General features: G+C 46.2%; 1 long non-coding RNA gene and 1 other non-coding gene across 9 annotated transcripts; one reads left to right on the top strand and one right to left on the bottom strand.

Annotated features, from left to right (window-relative positions):
• Window positions 1–9,477: 9,477 nt before the first annotated feature.
• TRNAP-UGG lies at window positions 9,478–9,549 on the bottom strand. Its single transcript has one exon. It is a non-coding gene; the product is annotated as a tRNA-Pro (tRNA).
• A 2,237-nt stretch (window positions 9,550–11,786) lies between these two features.
• On the top strand, window positions 11,787–16,409 carry LOC119331552. 8 transcript variants are annotated; one of them, XR_005160560.1, is made up of 8 exons: window positions 11,787–11,956; window positions 12,043–12,517; window positions 12,857–12,900; window positions 13,234–13,352; window positions 13,494–13,600; window positions 13,671–13,828; window positions 14,169–14,229; window positions 14,737–16,409. It is a non-coding gene; the product is annotated as an uncharacterized LOC119331552 (long non-coding RNA). The 8 variants fall into 8 exon arrangements; XR_005160558.1 differs by having other exon boundaries at window positions 11,788–11,956; window positions 13,671–13,735; window positions 14,169–15,979; window positions 16,061–16,409; XR_005160556.1 differs by having other exon boundaries at window positions 11,788–11,956; window positions 14,169–16,409.
• Window positions 16,410–21,027: the final 4,618 nt, after the last annotated feature.

Below are 21,027 nucleotides of genomic sequence, written 5' to 3'. Positions count from 1 at the left end.
CCAAGTTGAAACCTTCACTCCTTGCTTGCAACGCCGCCTCCTCGCCGGCGACCCTCCTTCACGCTGCTCGGCCTCGCCTATCCAGGCAGGTAATCCACACCCGACCCCCATCCTCCTCCTCCTTCCACATCCCACATGCCCCGACCACCGGTGCGAGTGCGACACCTTCCACCCAAATCACCGACCCCTCCACCAAATAAGCGCCGCCCTAAGCTATGGTGCACGCAGTATAGCCAGGATCTCAAGGAGCATTTGGCAGCGGAGAAGCAAATCACGGCCCCACGTGCAGATGAGGTTGCGATGGCTGCCATTCATGCCAACCCCCAGATCTTGGAGGAGCACCTCACTGTCGAGGCCACCGTGGACGCCTCGCACGCCGACGCCGCGACACAGTTGGCTGCTTCAAACGATAGTTCGTGGCGTTTTCTCGAGGCCACCGTCGGTGCCTTCGACGAAGACTACGAGGTGTTTTCTCAGCGTACACGTGCTTACCTCATCTCGAGAGCCAGCAGGTTGGTTCCCGGAGCGGCTCAGGCAACTCACCACTACGACGAGGGCACCCACGAAACAGAGGCCTCGCCCTCTTCCATGTCCAAGGAGCCAATCGTCATCGATATCTCTGAAAATGAGGGATAGCTTGTCTTATTACCTCACTATAAGGACCCATGTTTAGTTTGCTAGCTACTACCTTTCCTTAACAAATTCTAGTGAATTATGCTATCTACTTTTACCATGCAATCTTCTGGTCTAGAGTATATGTTCTATATGTCGTGCAATATGGTGTTTAGTTAACTGTTTGGTTCAATTCTGCAAATGTGATGTTCAATTCTTGAGGGTGCAATTTTCCAAGTTGTCAAGCATGCTTGGTTTGGTTAACTGTCTGATATTCTATTAGGAGTATGTTATATTGCGCAATGTGGTGCTCAGTTAACATTTAGTTCATTTGTTGTGGTGTTTACTTAAGTGGATGGTTCAATTCTGCAACGCGATGTTCAATTGTTGTGCCTGCATTCTGTTTTTGTATACCATGTGAGAAATAAATCGAATTTGGCTGTACTGAATACATGAGAAACAAATACAATTGCTATATTTCCAAGTTGTTAAGCATGCTTGGTTTGGTTAACTGTCTGGTCTTCTATTAGGAGTATGTTATATTGTGCAATGTGGTGCTCAGTTAATGTTTGGTTCATTTGTTGTGGTGTTTAGTTAAATACACGTGCATGGTCCGTTGTCTAATAGCACATTATTGTGCAATTGCAGGAACCATTCTAATATTTAGGTTTTTAACAATTTGGTCTTGCACATGTAGGTCATACTGTCAGAGGTTTTGACCCACTGTTCGACCCTTTTGCATATGTGGAAATGAGTTGCCCATGAATATCAATCAAGTCAAGAAACTCAGAAAGATTGTTAGGATAATGAAATTAGCAATAAAAACAACAAGATCTTTGTCTGCACAATGAAGAAGACATCAGTTCACTACAAGATAGTACTAACTATTATACCTTGCCTTTTTTATTCCTTTGCCTCGTTTCTAATATAGAGAAGATATTTATGCACATCCTTGTTTTCAGGCCTTTCCAAAGGAGTTCACTAATGATTACCTCTCAAACCACCTCTATGGTCAGGAGGCGAGAAAGGTTTTCATACAACATCCACGGTTCAATATTGAAATGTTTCTGAAGAGGACAAAAGACGGACGGTCAATCATCCACGGGCACTGGCATAAAGATGCAAAGACCTTCAACATGAATGAAGGATCAATATTCGCCTTCCGCTTCAGCAGTTTTCCAGATGAGATGCATCTGTCTATATACCGTCTATGATGCTAATTTCGAAAGGTTCTACATGTTTCATGTGAAACTTGGTGCTGGTGCAGTTGTGTAATGGGGTAGCTGAGTGCTGAAGCTATATCATGTTGTACTCTGATGTATTTCAATTATGAAATTCGGCTTCCTTAATATGGAAATAAAATATATTATGTGCTTAATATGAATGTCAATCAGATTAATAAATGGATTATTAAAAATAGAGCAATTAACCTCTAACTGGGTTTTGCTATTGCAAACGGTTATTGAAAAAATATCGTGGGCGTTGACCTCAGGCAACGCACATAATTTCTAAGAATAAACCGCGTTGGATCAATGAACAATCACACATGACTTTCTCTTGAAAACTGTTTGCGTTAGGTCAATTTATATACAAGATGTACCATGTTAGCACAAAACTACGGACTAGCTAGTTCTCCGAGGTTCAACCAGGCAGAGGGAAAAATGGCCTAAACTATGGCCAATGCAAGCTAGCTATACTAGGAGAGGAGGACACGAACTCAAAGCTTCACATACACAGGCGCTCTAGTAAGAGTGGAGCTCACTTCTACTGCCTTGTACTGAAGCTGAAAATGAATTGAGTTGATTTACATATGAAGGACATGGGGTCCTTTTAAAGGACTTGGGAATGGCACTTGCGTGACAAGCACCAGGTAAGTGCACAGCACCTTCCTATCTACACTAGGAAACTACCACGTACTTGCATGTACTGCTCCAGTCTATTTCTAGTCAAGTTCCATGCAACTACTAGGAAATTACTAGGAAACTACTTGGTCCTTGCACGCCGAGGAAGCTATTTCTGTTGGTGCCGCATGCATGCAACCGAAGACTTGGTTGACTCAACAATCTCCCCCTCAACCTTGTCGAAGATGTGTGATGTCCATGAGCCCAACTTTGTCGCGCAATTCCTGGAACAGGACGCGGCCAAGTGACTTGGTTAGGATGTCCGCCTTCTGCTCACCAGTCCTGGTGAACTCCACGATCACTGTACCTTTCTCGACGCGGTCATGTATGAAGTGATAGCGGACATTGATGTGTTTCTTGCTATCTTTCACATGCACAACTCATGACACCTGTGGTACATCTACACCTGTTGTTCATCTGCCATGCTCTTCCCAGGATATTGCATCAAAGTAATAGGCATATAACAACTAGATTTATGTCCGCACATATATATTTTCTTCACAGGATATTGCTCGTCCCCTTAGGTGAGGGTTTCATTCATGATTCATGTGGTTTATCCACTTTTCAGTGAAAGATGATATGTATTTCTTTCATTGGTCTTATCGACCCATTATTTACCTATCATGACCTACCACATCCAACTAAGACCTTCCCAAAAGTGTCTCATGAAGGCGAAGCACGAGAATATTGTATGATTTCTTGGATATTGTTCTGACACAAGAGGACATATGAGAAGCTACGGAAATGTTTTATGGCAGATGAACAACAAAGAATGCTCTGCTTTGAATATCTGCCTAACGGAAGTCAGGATGGTCATATAACAGCTAGGTTTATGTTTCCACTTATATTTTCTTCACAGGATATTGCTTCAAAGTAATAGGTATTCTCTAACCTTTGTGACCACATACAAAAGCTCTTCATGGGACAAAATAGGTGCCTTATAGTACATAAAATACAGTTCAGCTCCAATTCCACCATGAGGCAGGCAATCAGCAGTAGTAAAATTAACAGCCTCGGCACAATTTAAATCTGAACTGACTGATACTTCTCAAATCTGAAAAAACATCTTACCTAAAAGAAAAATCACTATGGAGTAATCACAAATTTCCCAGGCTCCTTGTGAAAGATAGCAACAAACAATTTATCTGCTAGATGTAGGGGCCATACTCTGCCACTTGCACACCACTCGGTGGAGCATGGTTCACTTGGTCGGTGCAACTGGACCATAGGTTGCGTTGATCATGGATGGTGCCCCAACGATGCCCAAGTGAACCTTGTCTATGGCTTTATCGCACGTCCACGGAGGAGTTGTAGAAGTCGGTGATCCTCTCCCAAAACATGGTCTTGATTTGCCGGTCGCGGAGGCCGCATTTTTTGTTGCCGGTCGCGGCCGCCGCTCGCCACGGAGCAGTCATCGTAGGGGCAATCGTACTTGCCGCATGAGGCGTAGGCCATGCAAGAGCCGGCGCCGGGTCTTCTTCGTCTTCTTCTTGGTGGCCGCCTCAGCAAGCGCTGACGCCGTCGGCGGCGGCTTTCGAGACTGCTTGCCACTGGTAGGTGCGGTGGGAAGGAGGCCGGCCATTGCCGGAGACACGGTAGCCACGCCAGACACCACTGGCGTGGTTGAAGGCGGCGCTTGGACGTGGTAGTCGGCGCCGGCGACGCATGGGTGGATTCCGGCAGCGATTCGCCAGTGTCGATTCCGACGTCTTTGTCATCCCCAAGCTTTTTTTGCCAATGGCGGCGGCGTGTGGGTGGATTTCGGCGGCGATTCGCCGGTGTCGGCGCCGGCGGGGTGAGCGAGGGCGTTGGCTATCCATTCCGACCGGCTCGGAGGTCAACGGTGGCGGTGGTGGGGACAGGAGGCAGTGCGGCGCGGGAGGGAGAGAGCCAGTTTTACTCGATTGCACAAAGTTGGAGTAAATTTATGGAAACTTTTGGGGGAATAGGGAGTTGGAGTAAAAATTTACTCCTTAACTGTTTCAGGGGATCGGCTAGGTCCGCCATAAGGGAGAAAACCCAAAATTTTACTCTCTTATGGCCTTTTAGGGGATGGTTCGGAATGCCCTAAGGGCATCTCCAAAAGGGACCTGTAAAACTCCGATATATGTTATCCAAATCATGTATGTTCACTTTTGCAATTCAATGAAGACCCTTATCAGTCCGCGGAGCAGTATGGACGTCCAAATTCCGGTATTCACAAGACAAACCAGGGGCAATATGTCGTGCAACCCAGCAAGAACACACCACGTGCCCTCCCCCCGCGGAGCTCGCAACAGTCCTGCCTCTCCTTGCGCTCGCAAGCCGCCGGCTGAGCTCGTGAAGACCGTCACTGCCTCACAGAAGAAAAAACCATGGTCGTCCGAGTACACGCACTGCCTGTGGTGATGACGTGGTCGATGCAGAGGCAGGTGTCGTCGACGAGTGGGACGAGCGTGTTGTAGCGGCGCGAGACGGCGGAGCAGCGGCCGAGTGAGCAAGCATCGGCGAGCTTGTTGAAGATGAGGAGCACGAGCGAGTCCGGCACGCTGTCGAAGTGGTCCTCCCCTTGAAGTTGTGCCAGTGAGGAGGAACCTCCGGTGTGTGGAGAAGAAGGCGTTGGTGTGTACGTCGCGGCCGCATCGCGCTCATAGCATGGCCTCGTTGGTGCAGCAGACCACGCGCACCTCGGCCGCGTCCGACGAGCCCGTGGCAGCGCTGGCGCTCCCATAATCACGTCCATCGCGCCTGTGGCCGCGTCCGGCGCGCCCGTGGCTAGCTTCGGCCGTAGCCACGCCGGAGATGCACGCACTGACATCGCATGTCACGTGTTCGATCGAATGCCCGGGCGGACAAATACGGAAATTCTCAGTTTAGCATTGGATGGCATGCTCCGGCCTCCGGTATCTTGTCCGTGGACACAGGCCGAACGCAAAAAGGGACATTTGGTGGAGAGTAATAGTGACTTGCGTTGGAGATGCCCTAACTGAACTATAATTCCACTTCTTATCTTTCAACTAGCATAAATGCCCGTGCGTTGCAACGGGAGAAGTTACCAATTCCTATGAATCAAAGAATGGTCACCTATGACAAAAAAGATGAATTATTTGAGAATTGCAGTGTGAGCTCTGGACATTGGGGTATTGTATCAAGTAAATTAACTTGAGTGGGTAACATTAACTTTAGATTATTAATTATGCCAATGAGCCGGCAAATTGATTTTTAAGGAAAAAACATTGAGATGACATGAGATAGGGGGAAATGTACTACACACTCGACCCAACTGGATGTAGCTGAGTTTGTCGTATCACCCTCTCCTCCATCCTCGCACCCGATGACTTCAATGCAAGGTTGTGAATACCACCAGCTTACAAACCACGTAAGGATGACCTGAAGACACCAGCCTTGCCGTTACCATTGACAACTCACTCAAGGGCTAGCCACGTGCTAGTGCTCTAAATCTTCTACTGGAAGCTTCCATGTCCATAATTTTTTATGCTCACACAGCCACAGGCGTCTGACTCTGTCGCTAGGGCTGCTTTGTTATGGGCAAATACTTAGATATGTAATTATTTTAACTACAACATTGAAGTAAAAGTAGCAAATACCACATTTTCTTGAAAAACTAATTATGCATAATAGCGCAAACTTTCTGTATAATAACACAATGTCCAAAAAACAAATAGCCGCTTCTTTTATATACACACACAGAAAATAGAGAATGCACATGGGTGCTTTTAAATTTGCAATAAACAAATGCTTATTATGGCAGAGCCGATGTGTGGACATACGATCATCCTATGCAACTAATTGTGTAGCCAAAAATGAAACATTGCACAGAACTCATGAAAATCTCACATAAAAATTATTAAAATGTGAGGTACTTTTTAATGAACTAAGAGGGAACATCATGATGCGCTGTTTTCTAATTAGAAACTTTTACGTAGGAAACATACCCATGCACTGCAACTGGAGAAGGAAAAAAAACAGCACATGACACTAACCAAATAAACACAGACGACTTCACATCCTCAATTTCACATGGCACCCCACGTGTTATGTTGCTTTTTCACCCTTTCATCTCTCTAGATAGGCCAGTCGGACATGATATTTTTATGCCAAGACAATCTCCATGTGTTTGTGGGTGTGCGATGTAGTTGCAATGGGTGATAGCAAGAGCTAAAATAATGATAAAAATGTGTTTTTATAATATTCTTCTCACTAAAATCTTATGAAAACAAATAAATAATTGATTAGTTGCAAATTACAGTTTGCTTTGAAAATAAAGAAGCAACTAAATATGAATAATCATGTTTACCTAAAAAATTAGGTAAACGCTAGTGCTCGGATTTACCTAAATGTCTTCCTCAAGTATGCCGCCCTCTGGCAAAAACACTGACCAGAACGGTGAGGAGTAACTATGACAGCACATGAATGAGCATATGCATCATACAAATGGATCAACTGGATGAAGCACAGAGCCATGGAGTTGCGTGAATAAACATGCATATACACGTCCGGCCACTGATGCTATCCAAATAAGTCAAAGCAGCAGTTAAGCATCAGTATGTGTGCAGCTGACGAACTCCCTAATACAATGTTGCTGATTCAACAAATAACAGTTCAAAGACAATGCTAATATCCTTCAGTATATGTACATCACAAAATACAGAATGTCCAATCACTACTAATATATCTCATTACAATCATCTTACAGGGGAGCCCACCGTTGCGGAAAAAAAACACAGAAGAAAGAAAGAGGAATGGACAGAGAAGAAATTACGGCTATATTTTTGCTAGAAGATAACCTGGCCTATATGAGTATACTTTTGCTATATTTTTACCCAAGATGATTGTCTCTAATTATCTAGTCTATCATGCTTGGAGTCAAAATTAAACAAACTCGCATCTTGATCTGCCTACACTTTATACTTACAGCACCGACCTTACACTGCACGTTATCTACCGTGCAAAGTGAAAGACTTGCAGTTCTTATGTGAGAACCAAAGAGAGATGCATGCATATCATGGTATTGAAAGATGATAGAGTTGCAATATGTAAGATATCACAAACCTTGCAAGGTGGAAAATCGTACCTCAAAATTCAAATCAATTTGGTGAGTGAATGAATGAATGAATGTGCATAAACCATCTGAATCTGCTGCTGTTGATGCGGGTCGGGCTCACAGCCGTAGAAGCTGCAGCCCCTGCTGGACGGAACGACAGCCCCTTCCCCTCTGCACCCATTGCACAGATCACAATCACACCATGCAGTAGATGTGTGATTGCAGAGGGGTCATGGGCGTAGATGAGGTCGGGCCTTAGGCATCTGAATTCTGGAACAAAAACGACGCAGCCAGCAGAAGAAAGATTTAATTTGCATGTGGAGGTGCACGTGGACAGCAGAGGTGTCATTGACGTAGATGCGCCATTGCAATTCCGCGTCGTGCCATTGCCACCTGATAATCGGTCCTGAAACAATCAGTGAGATCTACTTGGCCTTCACCGCCGCAAGTCTCTCAAAGTTATCCTTGAAGTACGCCTCACTCCAAACTCTCACTTTCTCATAGCTGGTCCTGGCGCTGTCACCACCATACTTGCTCACGCCCAGGTCCAAGTACTTTAGTTCACGTACGTGTCCCTCGGGCTCTTGGACATACGGCTCCATCTCCCAATGCAGCCCCCTGATCCAACACATATGCTGCTCCGACGCCTCCGTCATGTTGTACCACCAGAAGTTCATGCGTCGGTGCGGGAACGGCCTCGTCGACGGTGCGATGCGGCCTACCCTGCCGCCGAAGGGGTCGAGGATGAGAAGCCCATCCCCATCCTCCATGAACCAGTTCCACGTGCTCTCCCACACGTCCCTCGGGAATGGGATGGTCTCGTCCATGAAGTCCGACTTGCCCTTGAAGTACCTGTCGGGCTTGGTGCCCCTGTCAAGGAGCAGCTCCATCGGCTTCCCTGTGTAGTAGAACGCCAAGAAGAGGAAGGACTCGATCTAGCTCACCTCAATGCTTTCGTGTCGCGTCACGCCCAGCTCCTGGAGCATCTTGGTCATTGTCGCGACGACGCCTGCGCACCTGCCGAGGTACAGGGACTCCAACTGCGTGTCTTGGTTCTGCACGACGACCCGGAGGCAGAGCCGGCGCTACATGTTGCCACTCGGTGATGAGATCGCTCGCGGATTCGTTTCTTGGCCGATGGATGATGAACATGGTAATGCTCGCGGACACGCACACGAGCTGGAACTTCCAGGACACCACGATGCCGAAGCTCCCACCCCTGCCGCCTGGGATGACCCACAAGTGTCATCCCCCATAGCGGCCCTGTCCAGGAGCCTCCCCGTGGCATCCATCATGAAGGCATCGATGACGTGATCCATGACAAGGCCGTGCTTCCGCAGTATCAGGCCGAAGCCGCCGCCGCCGAGGTGCCCGCCTAGGTCGATCGTCATGGAAAGCCATGTGTCATCCCAGGGAAGTGGTCAAACTCGTCGGCGGTGAACCTTGGGTAGGCTGGCTCGTCCTCTGCCAGTAACGTGGAACTTACGCTCGCCCTCCAATGGCTGCACCTTGCTGACCTCATGTTCTTCAATTCGAGAAGAAATCTGGCAAGGGGATTTGGGAGGAGAAAATCAAGGGGATTAGCTTTACGGTGTTGGTTACGTGATGGACGAGCAGACGGAACCACCTGGAAACACCTCATGACCCGGTGTTTATTTTGGAAAATCTCAACCGTCAATCTTCATAGTTAAAACAAAATCAACGGATATAAACGGGATGACGTATGAAGAACTATGAAAACTTCCCCCTTTAATATTAGGTATATAGATATACATATAGATTTGGTAACGGACCGAACTACATAGATGATTTTGTTTGTATATCTTGTGCGAAAATTATGTTATTCGTAGTGACAACTTTTCATGTCCTTCAACAAAAAATGTACTAGTTTTCTTCACGTCCGAAGAAAAAAAAAAGGTGGGGGCGTTGCGAGAATCGAACTCGCGACCTCTCGCACCCAAAGCGAGAATCATACCACTAGACCAAACGCCCTATAATTGGTAATTATCATTACAAGTCGTACTAATAACGTGATTAAGCTCCAAAAGAGTCGAGACACCCTTTATTCCTTGGATTGATCAAGCGAGGCCGGTGAACAGAACTACAGAAGAGTAGATGGACTTCCAGTGCCGGCGCCGGCAGCGATATCGCCATCTCAAGAGGCCTCCACCACCCGACGGCTCCTACTCCTTCATCGCGCCGCAAGCCCGCAACCGTCACGGCGGCTACTGCAGACTGGATTTTCTACTCCAGGGTGCACCTACACCCGCATGAACAGTACACTTAAAAAAGGTACAAAACAAAATTTAAAAAATCTGAAATTTTGGAACAACAAACTAGATCAAAAGTTTTAGTTGCTTGCAAAATTTCGTAACCAAATAACATTTGGGGAGCCCTCGGCAAAAAAAAAAAACAAATCTGTGTTCAAAGTTTTGTTCACTTTTGAGGAGTGATTTTGTTTTTTTTTTCTGAGGGCTTCTCAAATGTTATTTGGTCATGAAATTTTGCAGAAAGCTAAATCTATTGATCTAGTTTGATGTCAAAAAAAATCAGATTTTTTCTTTCTTGTTTAATATTTTATTTCATGTGTATTGTTGATGCGGGTGCACCTGCACCCGGGAGCAGCCAGTGGCCCCTCCGCCGCCGACCACGGTACATACGCTCCTTGGATGTGCACAACTTTCTTCATCTTGTTCAGCAACACCGAGATTTCACTCATATAAATCTGAAAGAAAACATACACTAACTTGTGCAGGTGTGCTCCAGTTGATCTGGCCATCCAGCAATTAGCAGTGGCATACCGCTTTTCCTCTAAATAAGTAAATACAGCGCACTTGTGTGTGGCGAGAGATCAAATTTCACTGCATCCTGCTCCACAATCGACGCTCCCCTCTGTAATGAAATGAAATGAAATGAAAGAGCGTTTAGATCACTGCTTTAGTAATCTAAACACTCTTATATTTCTTTACGGAGGGAGTAACAAGCATAACGCTCCTGATTCTGTCTTCTGCTTGTAGTTTGTCACAGTGAGCTAGTAATAAGCTTCTCCACATGATAAAGAACTAGCGCATTTTTGGTGGTCGTGCAGTTTCACTGCATTGTATCTAAACAGGCCTGCGTTTGGGGTTACGCAGCAATTGTAGTTGTATGTTGTTGGCAATAAGGGTGCGCGTTGGCGAGCTGGGCGAGGCGTTGGGAGCGGATCCGTTGCAGGCTCGGAGCGATCCCCGTGCATGCGTGCGCGTCGTGGGCACGTCCACAGTGGGCCGGATCAGCCGCTCGACTGGGTGGGGAGTGTGGGTCGTGCCCACCGCTGGCCCAGGCTATAAAGCCTCTGGCGGGGCTCGTTGTAATCGTGTGGTGTTGAGTGTGAGCTCAAGAAAATTTTCCGTTCGTGCGGCAGGCGTTCGTGCGCCGGAAACTCACTGTGTCCTCTGTTCGATCTTCTTCGTCCTTTCCTCGGTGCGAGCCACGGTGAGAGAGAGGTGCAGAGAGAGTGGGCGAGACACGGTGAGCTAGGGCTTGAGGTCTCGGCACCAACATATGTAAGTATTAGCGCCGAAGAAGCACGGCGCACGCCGCGCCCGTGACCGATTTCGTCTGTATTGAACATATAAATCACTCTATGCAACCCGCCCTTCTAGCGCCATCACCGGTTGAAGTCGATCCGGTACGCTCGATCCGCCTCTCTGACCGTTGTCAGCGTACTTTTCATCCTCGTGGTTAACATCCGTGCACTCGTTTTTCTGTACACCGCATGACCAGGCTAGAGTTGACGACAAATGGGCCAGCGTTATGCGTGGGTCCATGTGGCAGTCACGCCGTGTGTGCGTGTGTGTGTCCGGGTGGAAAAACCAGACCAGGCCGATTGTGGGCGATGTGGGGCTGTCAGGCGGGTCAGTGGATTGGCACTGGTCTACTCACACCCTGCTTCTGTCTACCAAGCTGGGTCTCTTCCTCTTCAAGACCGTTGGTCCCACCCGTCTGTCTATTGGTAAGTGCTGTGCGAGGTGAGGTGAGGCGCACTGAGCTTCTCTGTTTTAGCCGCTGGATAAAGGCTTGCCTCGCTCGGTCAGAGTTGGTACTTGGACGCGCGTGGCCGTGTTCCGCTGCAAATGGCCCCTATCCACGCTGGTCCATACATGTCAGTGGGGTGGCTGTATCCTGTTGGGTTTGCTTAGGAGTTACAGCGCCTGCAACCACTGTTGCTGGCAGGGACGCGCGTGCCTCTCTCTCCTTCCCCATCAAGACTCGCTTCGCCCAATCCCCGCCTCTTCGTCCGTCTCCACAGGCCATCGTCCGCCGCCGCCGTCGCCCGTCATTGTCTTCCTCACTGCCTGCTTGCCACATAGCAATGGCTTTCCTCGCTGTCGCTGCCGCTGCTGTGTTCGGTTAGGGGGTAAGGATTTGCCTCCCCTTCCAACAAATCGATTTCGTTCTTCCAGTGCCAGCATTATGCGCTGATTTGTTACCGCCAAGGTCCAGGTTCCCACGCTCACGGTGAAGAGGCTATGGCAAAGGGCATGCAGAGGAGCAGCAGGGCTCACTGAGGGGGAGAGGGCGTTACAAAGGGGGGCCGTGAAGGAGGAGGGGCCGCGGCAGCAGGAGCTCGCGATGGCGGAGAAGATTCCGTGGCGGTGAAGCGGAGCTTGCATATGTGCGGACCGCGCTCCGCCGGCAAGGTTGCGCCCACGTTGCTGAAGTAGCAGGGGAAGCCGAAGGAGGGGGCGCGGTAGCCGGCGGGGCGACCCACGTCGCTGAAGTAGCAGGGGAAGCCGAACGAGGGCGCACGGCATCCTGTGGCCACGATAGCCGGTGGGGCGACGCGGCATCGCTGACTCTGCATCCACCGCCGTCCCTTTGAGTCTCGCGTGGTGGCCGGCAGGGTGACAGGAGGAGGGGCACGGGTTGCTGCTCATGGCACTGCTGCGCCCAGGCTCTTCCTCCTCGACAAGTCTAGGTGAGAGCCACCAGCCCCCGCACTTCTCCACCCCCGTTGCTTTTCCTGTTACGACCCTGCGCCGATGTTGTGCTCCTTCTCTACCTCCACCATAGCTCTCGACAGGAGCATGCTACCGGCTGCAGCAGCCATCTCCCCTCTCTCTCGATTTGATCCCCATAATTCTCATATTTATTTGTGTGGAATCTGCTTTATCTATGCCTGCTATGTGTTCGACAAAAATCCAAGCAAGCTGAGGGGAAGATTTTGTGCTTTGTTTTGTACTCAGTTATTTCATATTTCCCTGAAATTTATCTCCGATGAACTGAAATTGTTTGGCATCCATTTTTTTTCCTGCAGGTCATTCCTCATCTCATCTGACCACACTCATGCCACATAACCTGGTGAGCTTACTCTTTAGTCAGTTCTATGTACCAGTTTTGTAGCTTTATTCACTGAACTGAGAGATGATGTTTGCGCTCAGTTAGATGATGCTTGCTCGATTTTGAGCATGCTGGTTGCAGTAATCAATCTATTTGATATGGGGCCTATAAGCTATCCTTGGTTGATGTTTGGTTACAAATCCTGGAGCTATTTTTGATGTATTGAGAGACATTTGTTAGAAAAAATATTACCCATTATCACCTTATTTGGCTATAATTCATCTTTGCCATTAGTTCTGTTAGTAAAATGGACTGAGAATGTTTGTGTATTTTTTATGCCTTGGCATCTTGCAGCTACAGCCGCGCGCTGTGTGTGGCAAGGGATTACTTCTCCTGTGCAGTAATACCCTTTTTGGAGTGTCCCATGTTTGCAACTATCCTTATCTGCAGAGAAAAACAAAGGGACAAACAAAGTAAACTGAAATGTCTTATCCACTTGGCTATGGTTTTTTGTACTGATGTGATTTGGCTTGACTGAATTAACTATTTTCTGTATGCCCACTTTTGTGTCTCATGTGTTGTTTAAATGTTGAGGGCCGTTCTTTCATATGTAGGTCCGGATGCAAGGTGCAAGGCAGGAAAGGCGGTAGTAGGTCGAGAGAAGTGTAGAAGAGGGTTCCTCCAGGCTCCATCCATGTACGGTGTCGGTCCGATGCCTCGGGTATATTTCTGCTCTTCCTTCATTTCTTCATCTTCAGTTGATGAATCATCCCTCTGCTGTCTTATTGAAGGCATGTGGCAATGTCGGCGACCAGCGAGGAAGATGCTGGTGTACATCCTTTGGAATAAAGTTGAAGTAAGCTCTAAGCACCACGGAGCCTACCACGCACGCCGTCTTGTTTATAGTGCAGATAATCTATAAACTACTGTTTAGGAAAGGATTTATAGTGTAAGTAAACTATACAGCCAAATGATTGTTCCAGAAATTCAAATTTGCATTTGCACATGTAGAAGAGCATCATAGATTTTTGGACTTGGTGTTACAAAAAAATGGTTTGATTTGTGTACTATAAAGGTAATGGAACACCAAATTTCACCTATATGGGTTTAATGATAGATAATTGTTAGAGTAGTTTTGCCATGTTTGACATTTCCTAAAAGGGAATATCATATCAGGTAAACCTTGAAAACAAGAGAAATGGTGGTATTTTCTACTGTAGGTCTCAATTTACTGAAAAATGCAGTCTTCATTTCTGAGTTATATGTTTGTTGTTCTTGCTTTCTTCCAGGTCTCTGATATAACGGTTCAGAATAAATATCCAATGAAGATGATGCGTGACGAACAGCATGGTGATGATCCATAAAGCCCTACATTGTTCTTTTGCTCGCTGGTGACTTTACTACTTTCTGATTGCATGCCAAGTAGCCGAGCAGACACTTTCTTCGTAGATTAGTTGTTTAGTTTCATATACTGAATGCTTTGTCGAGTGCGGTGTCATTGCAACAGCAGAGCTCAAACATCCTTCAAAGTATGTCTCAGGTTTAAGAATGCTAAGCCCAGCAGTCTATAATGCATATATAAAAGATGGAAACTACACAATCATATCCTTAGAGTGCATAAATATCATCTATGCTGTTGGGAATTATAATGAAATACTGATAACTGAATGAATACTCTTGTTAACTCACCGGGTGATGGAATTAAATTGAAGAGACATATTCTGAAAATCAAAATTATTTCTGAGTTTGTATTCTACTCGTACACATCTTCATATCCACTAGCACATTCAAATTCCATATATGCATGGAGTAGCAGTACGATTGGTCAAAATAAAAAGACAGGATGCTGCTTTGCAGAAAGTGGTCGTCAAGTAATTATTCTGCTGTTGGAAATCGCCCACGATCGATCACAATTCACATCAAGTCGACGAACATGACACACAAAAACTTTTGGCCAAAGGCATGTGCCATGTCTTGTTCTTCTCTTTATTTCTTTTCTATTTTCTCCACACGATTACAAAACTCATGCAGCTTCATGTGTGTGTGTGTGTCTATACACACACGCGCGCGCGAAGCCATGAGCCCATGACCCAATAACTGAACCGAGTAGTGGAATATTGTTGGTGCAAATAAATGTTCTTTGAGTTTAGATGATGCATGGATAAATAACTCTATGTGATGATTTATTTGCCGGCACTGATTACATTCCCCATGCATTGTTGACGTTCCCACCCTTTGCCCTGCTAATTCACGAATTAGGTTTCAGACCCGATAGCTTGTTATGCTGTGTTGCAATTAAACAGAAGTATGGATCTAGGAAATTCATGACTAGCTATTGGTCTTCCTATCAGCAGTAGAGAGATGCCTGGTCAGCAGATATATGTGTCTGAAACCTTTGCATGGTGTACATGCTATACCATGTAATAAATAAAAGGTAGTTTAATTTTTTATTATGCCGCTAAGATACCCAATCAGACTGATTATACATACACCCAAAACAATATATTATAGTCTGAACTATGAAACTATACTCAAGAGGAAAGGTTATACATCAATCCTTTCTGCAGATTTCTTATCAGCTCATTCTGTCATGTATGATTATTTTATGCCACGCAAATTGCTAGATATATTCATACTCTCCGTTTAACCATAACATCAAGAACACCCAAAAATTAGCAATCCTAACAGGTCTGCTGCTTGCGGGCAGAAAGTAACTATCAAGGAAGAAGAGTTAGATGCTAGCCACATACCTGTCGAAGATATTGGCGGTAAGCATGTGTCGTACAGGTTATTTATGCTTTCCCTTAAGCCATTCTTAGCCAACCCCGTGCAGTCCATGCGCTATGCATAAGAGCCACAGACCGCTCAAGCAGCGTCGAAGCCTGCCTGTGACTGTTCCAAATGCATGCTTATCAATCCAGGTCCGACTTCTGTTCCACCAGTCTACTTCAAAATGTTAGACATCCAACAGTTACAGATGTTCACGCTGCTTACTTCCTACCTTACTGCTTCATTGTTTTATTACAAAAGCCAGCTCTGAGGCAAAAACTTGAACACAGAGCTTCACACAGCAATGTTTGCCTCAGCAACAACGCCACAGGTAAATACATAGCCGGAAAAGAAAAGTTGTTTGCAATTGTTCATATACCTTAGTTTCCTATTCCTGACTCTCTTTGTTCAGAACCGGACCATCGATGGAAAAGGGTCCATTTAGCTGATGGGGAATACATTGTCCATGGGAAAAACCTGGCTTCCTTTATGTAACTTGTGTCGCTTTGGAAACATAATAAACACTATGAATTTCGTGGTGAGAACTACATAGATGAAAGATGAGCTGAGTGACCATTGTATATGGGGAAACAGTGTGACCCTATACACACGCCATGTATAAGATCAATGTAAATGAGCTGCATGACCTGCCTTCGTACCTTTCTTTGTACATCGTTAGTCCTTTTGGGCTATCATGCTACCATGACTCAAGTATAAACCATTATGTATAAAGATACTATCTAAGTATCCATTTACATGGTGTTTAAGTCCACTACAGATCCAACGTAGGTTTGATATTATCTTGCCTGGCCTCATGCAAATTTTTCTTGCATAACAGGATATACCTATTCAGTGATTTCGCTCCTCTTTATTGAACTTTTATTGTTTCTTGCTCAACTATATAGGTTATGATAAATATCGTCGCATGGCTTATGGAAGGAGCTGTTGACAGGACTATCTTAACAACAAACTTGACGGAGTTCTTCACATAGCAAACATAGATGAAGGAACGATGTATGCCTTCACCTTTAGGCGCAAGGCAAAGCACCTCCGCCTCTAACCATTCACTCCAAATGAGGACACCATCATAAACCTTCAGTGTAACCTATATACAGCTTGTGTACAGGACTTCATGTTTATAATACTCCTATGCTATCTCCACATTGGTTTGTCTTTCCTTATGGATTACCTCTTAGTATAGATATTATAGACCGTCCATTTGAACTACTATAAGTATCAGCGAAGATAGATAAGCCTATATTTCTCTCTTCCTTAAGGTGCCCTGCAATAGTCACATAATGCACGGTTCTAACTGGCTTTTTGCGCCATGGGCGCAACCGGTCATCTAGTTTTATGAAAATAAGCAAGAAAACAACATGTATCATGCCAGAAAATAAATAAAAAAGAAGAATATTAATTCTAGCTTTACCCATGATCTACCTAGGTACGTAACAAACATTAAATTATTTAAGGAATTAAGTAAACCGTCTGGTCTATTAATATTTTTTCATAAGAACGTATTTTCTCTTTTGTAGGTAAAAAAAATGATGGGACCGGTAGTAATATGTAGTTGAATTCATACTCAACTAGTGTTGATCAGTAGTGAGATCGAATGGGGTTTCTACCAATGTGTAGACCCTATAGTAGGGAAATATTTCTTGTCCTGTTTGTGCATCTGTTTCACCTACATTTCATATCTAGTTCCTAGTTGGCATTCTTTCATTCTTTCTCAAATATGGATATACTTAATTAAATTCAAATTTCAAATTTTATAAGTAGTTTAAACCCCAAATTTGTCGTGGTGTAAAAATGGATAGTAATTGGCGGAAAGCTTATTTTAACGCATTATCTATGAATATCTAGCCTGATAATAGGATGTTCAACCCAGTGCGCTTTTCAAATTGTGATATATGATAAGTGGTATATCCATACTTCGGGAAATTTTGGCAGCTAAGGAACAATTGGTTCTACAATAGTTTTTTGAGCAAACACTACCCTCCATGGATGATCTATTGTCTTGTATTTTTTTTCTTTTTCCTTGAATCGGTCAAAGAAATAGAATTGGGAGTGGAGTGGAGTGAAGAGGTTGGTCGAGTGACCGTTTTTAGTTTAATGTTGCCCCTTGTCGTTGGTTGCTTATAGACTGTTGTGATGGGGCGCGTCGTAGAGGTGGCTTCAATAATCGCATTGTGGTTAAAGTCTTGATCTGGTTGGCCACAGGGAAGGAGAAGGCGAGGTAGACGACAACAACAACACCGGTTATTCTCCTTGCGTAGGTGAACGCATCGAGGGAGAATGAGTCTTAGTTATTTGGGGGATTTTTTTCTTGACATTTATTTTGGATTACTGTTCACTTGAATGCATGATGCTGATTTATTGATTTTATTGTCCCGGTTTATTCGGGTGTATTGCGCTAGATTACAATTCGTGTATTCTTTTGGTTTATGGTTTGGATGGGCTAATGTTTCTGGTGTACTCAGCTGTTGTTCCGTTCCACTGGTTTTACTGTTCTAGGTCGAGGAAGGAGGAGTCTCAAATAAAATTAGGTTTATTTTTTTATTTTTTGGTTTTCCTTTTGGATTACTGTTCACATGAATGCATAGTGTTGGTTTACAGTTTTTATTGTCCCGGTTTATTCGCGTGTATTGCTCTGGATTACAATTCCATTATTGTTTCGGTTAAAAATATGTTGGAACCCTTTAAACAATAAAAATAAAAAATAGAATCTCATAACGCCACCCATTATTATATGAAACTCATGTTAAATTATAGTGTATGTGTGTGTCATGATGCATATTTTAATGCTTTAAATATTGTTGGGAAACATACACACTACGGGAATCAGCTAATTTGCCGTATGTGGAACTCTTTGCCGTTAGCTTTTTGTCAGGGCTGACGGTAAAGTCCACTTCGCCATTTGTAAAAAAACACATACGACAAAGCGTGACTTGGAGTGTTGGGTTGAGACCAACCAATTGCGTGTAAATCACCATGAGGCTTTTAATAAAAAATCCCAAAAAAGGAAAACAAAAACAAAAACAAAACCTTGCCGGTTAACCCTTTACGTAATTCTCGGATCTAAGCAGCACAAAAATAAAATTAAAAAAGAAGACCAGGCCACTGCCGGCTTAGTATATGTGTATGTGTATATGTAATTTTTTTAACTGATATGTATATACTTTCCCCTGAAGCTACTGTTCAAAAGTATGTACTGTTCAGAACTATTTATTGTTCATGCATGATTACTGTTTGAACTTGGTTACTGTTTTACGTATATGATTACTGTTCACGAGGAGGGATGACGTTCACTGGATGGGGACGTGGCACTGGGCTCAACAGTAAAATGTACAGTAGACAACAAAAAGTTTTAAAAAAAGGAGAAAAAGAGGAAGCTTCTCGCTTTAGTATTGTTATATGTAACACATATGAATCTCAAGTTTCTGCCGTCTGCTTCTAGTGTCACTGTGAACTAGCTAGTAGCCAAAATAAAATCACAGGGTAGTGAATTGGTGAACTATGAGGTGGCACATACTAATTCTAGTGCACTAAGCGTTAGATATTGCTGCTTGTCTTTTCTCTAGCTAGCTCCCCAGTTCGTTGCATCTACATATCTAGAATCCACAATTCTTGACTGTTCATCGGCTTGTCTTCGGATTCTTCTCCAGTTTCACTGTCTGTGTCGCTACTGTTATGACTGCGGAGGATGTTGAGTATCGTGACTATTAGGAAGTATAGGATTTATCCCTACCTTGTCTTTATACTCCAACCAAATCATGTACTTACTATATATACGCCCACGAGGCTCAAGCAATACAACAATGATTTCCACCAAACCCTTATCTCCCTTCTAACATGGTATCAACCTAACCGATCCAAACCCTAGCCGCCGCCTGCCGCTTCCGCACCTGCGTGCCGCCCCCGGGGCGGTCGGCCTCCATGACCACCGTCGGGAGCCGCGCCGCCCGTTCCTAGGGTTCGTCCGCCGATCATGTTGACCGACTGCTCTAGAGAGTCTTTTTTTCACGATGCTTTGATCTGAATTTTTTTTCTTTCGCCGTTTGTTTAATCGGCGTTTTCTTTTTTTTGTTTTCCGATCGAGTATCGATTTGAGTGGTCCGCCGCAGTCCTTCGTCAACGACGCGTACTCCGCAGGTGTCTTCATCTTCTTCAAACGGCTAGTGCTAGCGCGGAGGCCACTCGCGTATGCTTGCGCTGACCCGAGGGTGCCTCGTCCTGTCCGCGTGCGTTGGCGGCAGCGCTGGCCCTTGTCCGGCGCCGCAGTGGCCTGACGCGGTGCATGGTCACTGATGTATCCCGCATGGCACCGTGCTACACTTGACGCTTGATTGGTGGCATGCATGTGCATTGGTTCTCCCTGCATAAACGCGTGTGTACAGATTTGCATGGTTGCCCAACGTGTGTCTGATCTGATCAATGGGTCTGATTGACCGTACACGTGCAGCTCCGCAAATTCCTGTGAAGATTTCCGTCGAGTACCCGCATATCTCCGTCAATCGAGCAACGGGCTGCAACTGCATCGTTTCTTTGGACCGCACTGTCGCCGCTCCATGGTTCTTCCCGCCACTACATCGCCCCGCGCGTTGTCGATGTGTCGCCCCTTCGGACCGTAATGATGCGGCCCGCAGTCACCGTCGTCCCAAGACCGTCCGCTCCAGGCCATCCACGTGAATGCACCGACCCTCGCGCTGCCGCTGCATTTCCCCGTCGCGCCGTAGCAAGCATGGCACGCGGTCTTCATTGGGCTGTAGTGTCGCGGCCCGAGGTCCACCGCCGCCTCGAGGCCTATCCACTTTAGATCGTCTCCGTGGATGCACCGGCCCTCGCGTTGCCGCTACGTCTCCCCATCGGGCCGTAGCGAGCGTGGCACACGGTCCCTTCCTCCGCGGCTCCGCCCTGAGGTCTTCCCCGTCGTCGCCCCGACCCGTGCGCTGCCGCTCCGTCGCCCCTTCAAGCCATAGCGTCGCGGCACGCGGTCCACTTCGCCGTCCACGCGCGTCGACTCCTGTGTGGTATGCGTCGCGCCGTCTTCCTAGGCGCAGGAACGCCACCGTCTGCGCCAGTCTTCGTCACGTTGTCGGGTTCTTCTTCGCTTACTTCAAGCACCGACGCCGCGCTCCTAGCCGCCGCCTCCTCCTCCTCCTCAGGCCGCCGCCGCCACCGCTCTTTTTCCCGGTCCACGGCGACTGCCTCGGCACTGGCCATCCCGACTCGACATCGATCACGGCGTCCCTCGCACGGCTACCTCGACCACGGCTACACCATCCTACGTTCTCGGCTACTTCGACAAACAGCACAAAGGGCTATCGCCTTGCTTGAGCAACCTCGTCCGCTTTCACTCCGGCCACAACTTTCGTGATG

The sequence above is a fragment of the Triticum dicoccoides genome, chromosome 7A (genome assembly GCF_002162155.2).
Source record: "Triticum dicoccoides isolate Atlit2015 ecotype Zavitan chromosome 7A, WEW_v2.0, whole genome shotgun sequence".
In the NCBI taxonomy this organism is placed as follows: Eukaryota; Viridiplantae; Streptophyta; class Magnoliopsida; order Poales; family Poaceae; genus Triticum; species Triticum dicoccoides.
Note: the sequence above shows the minus strand (reverse complement) of the source record. Positions and strands in the feature narration are given on the sequence as shown.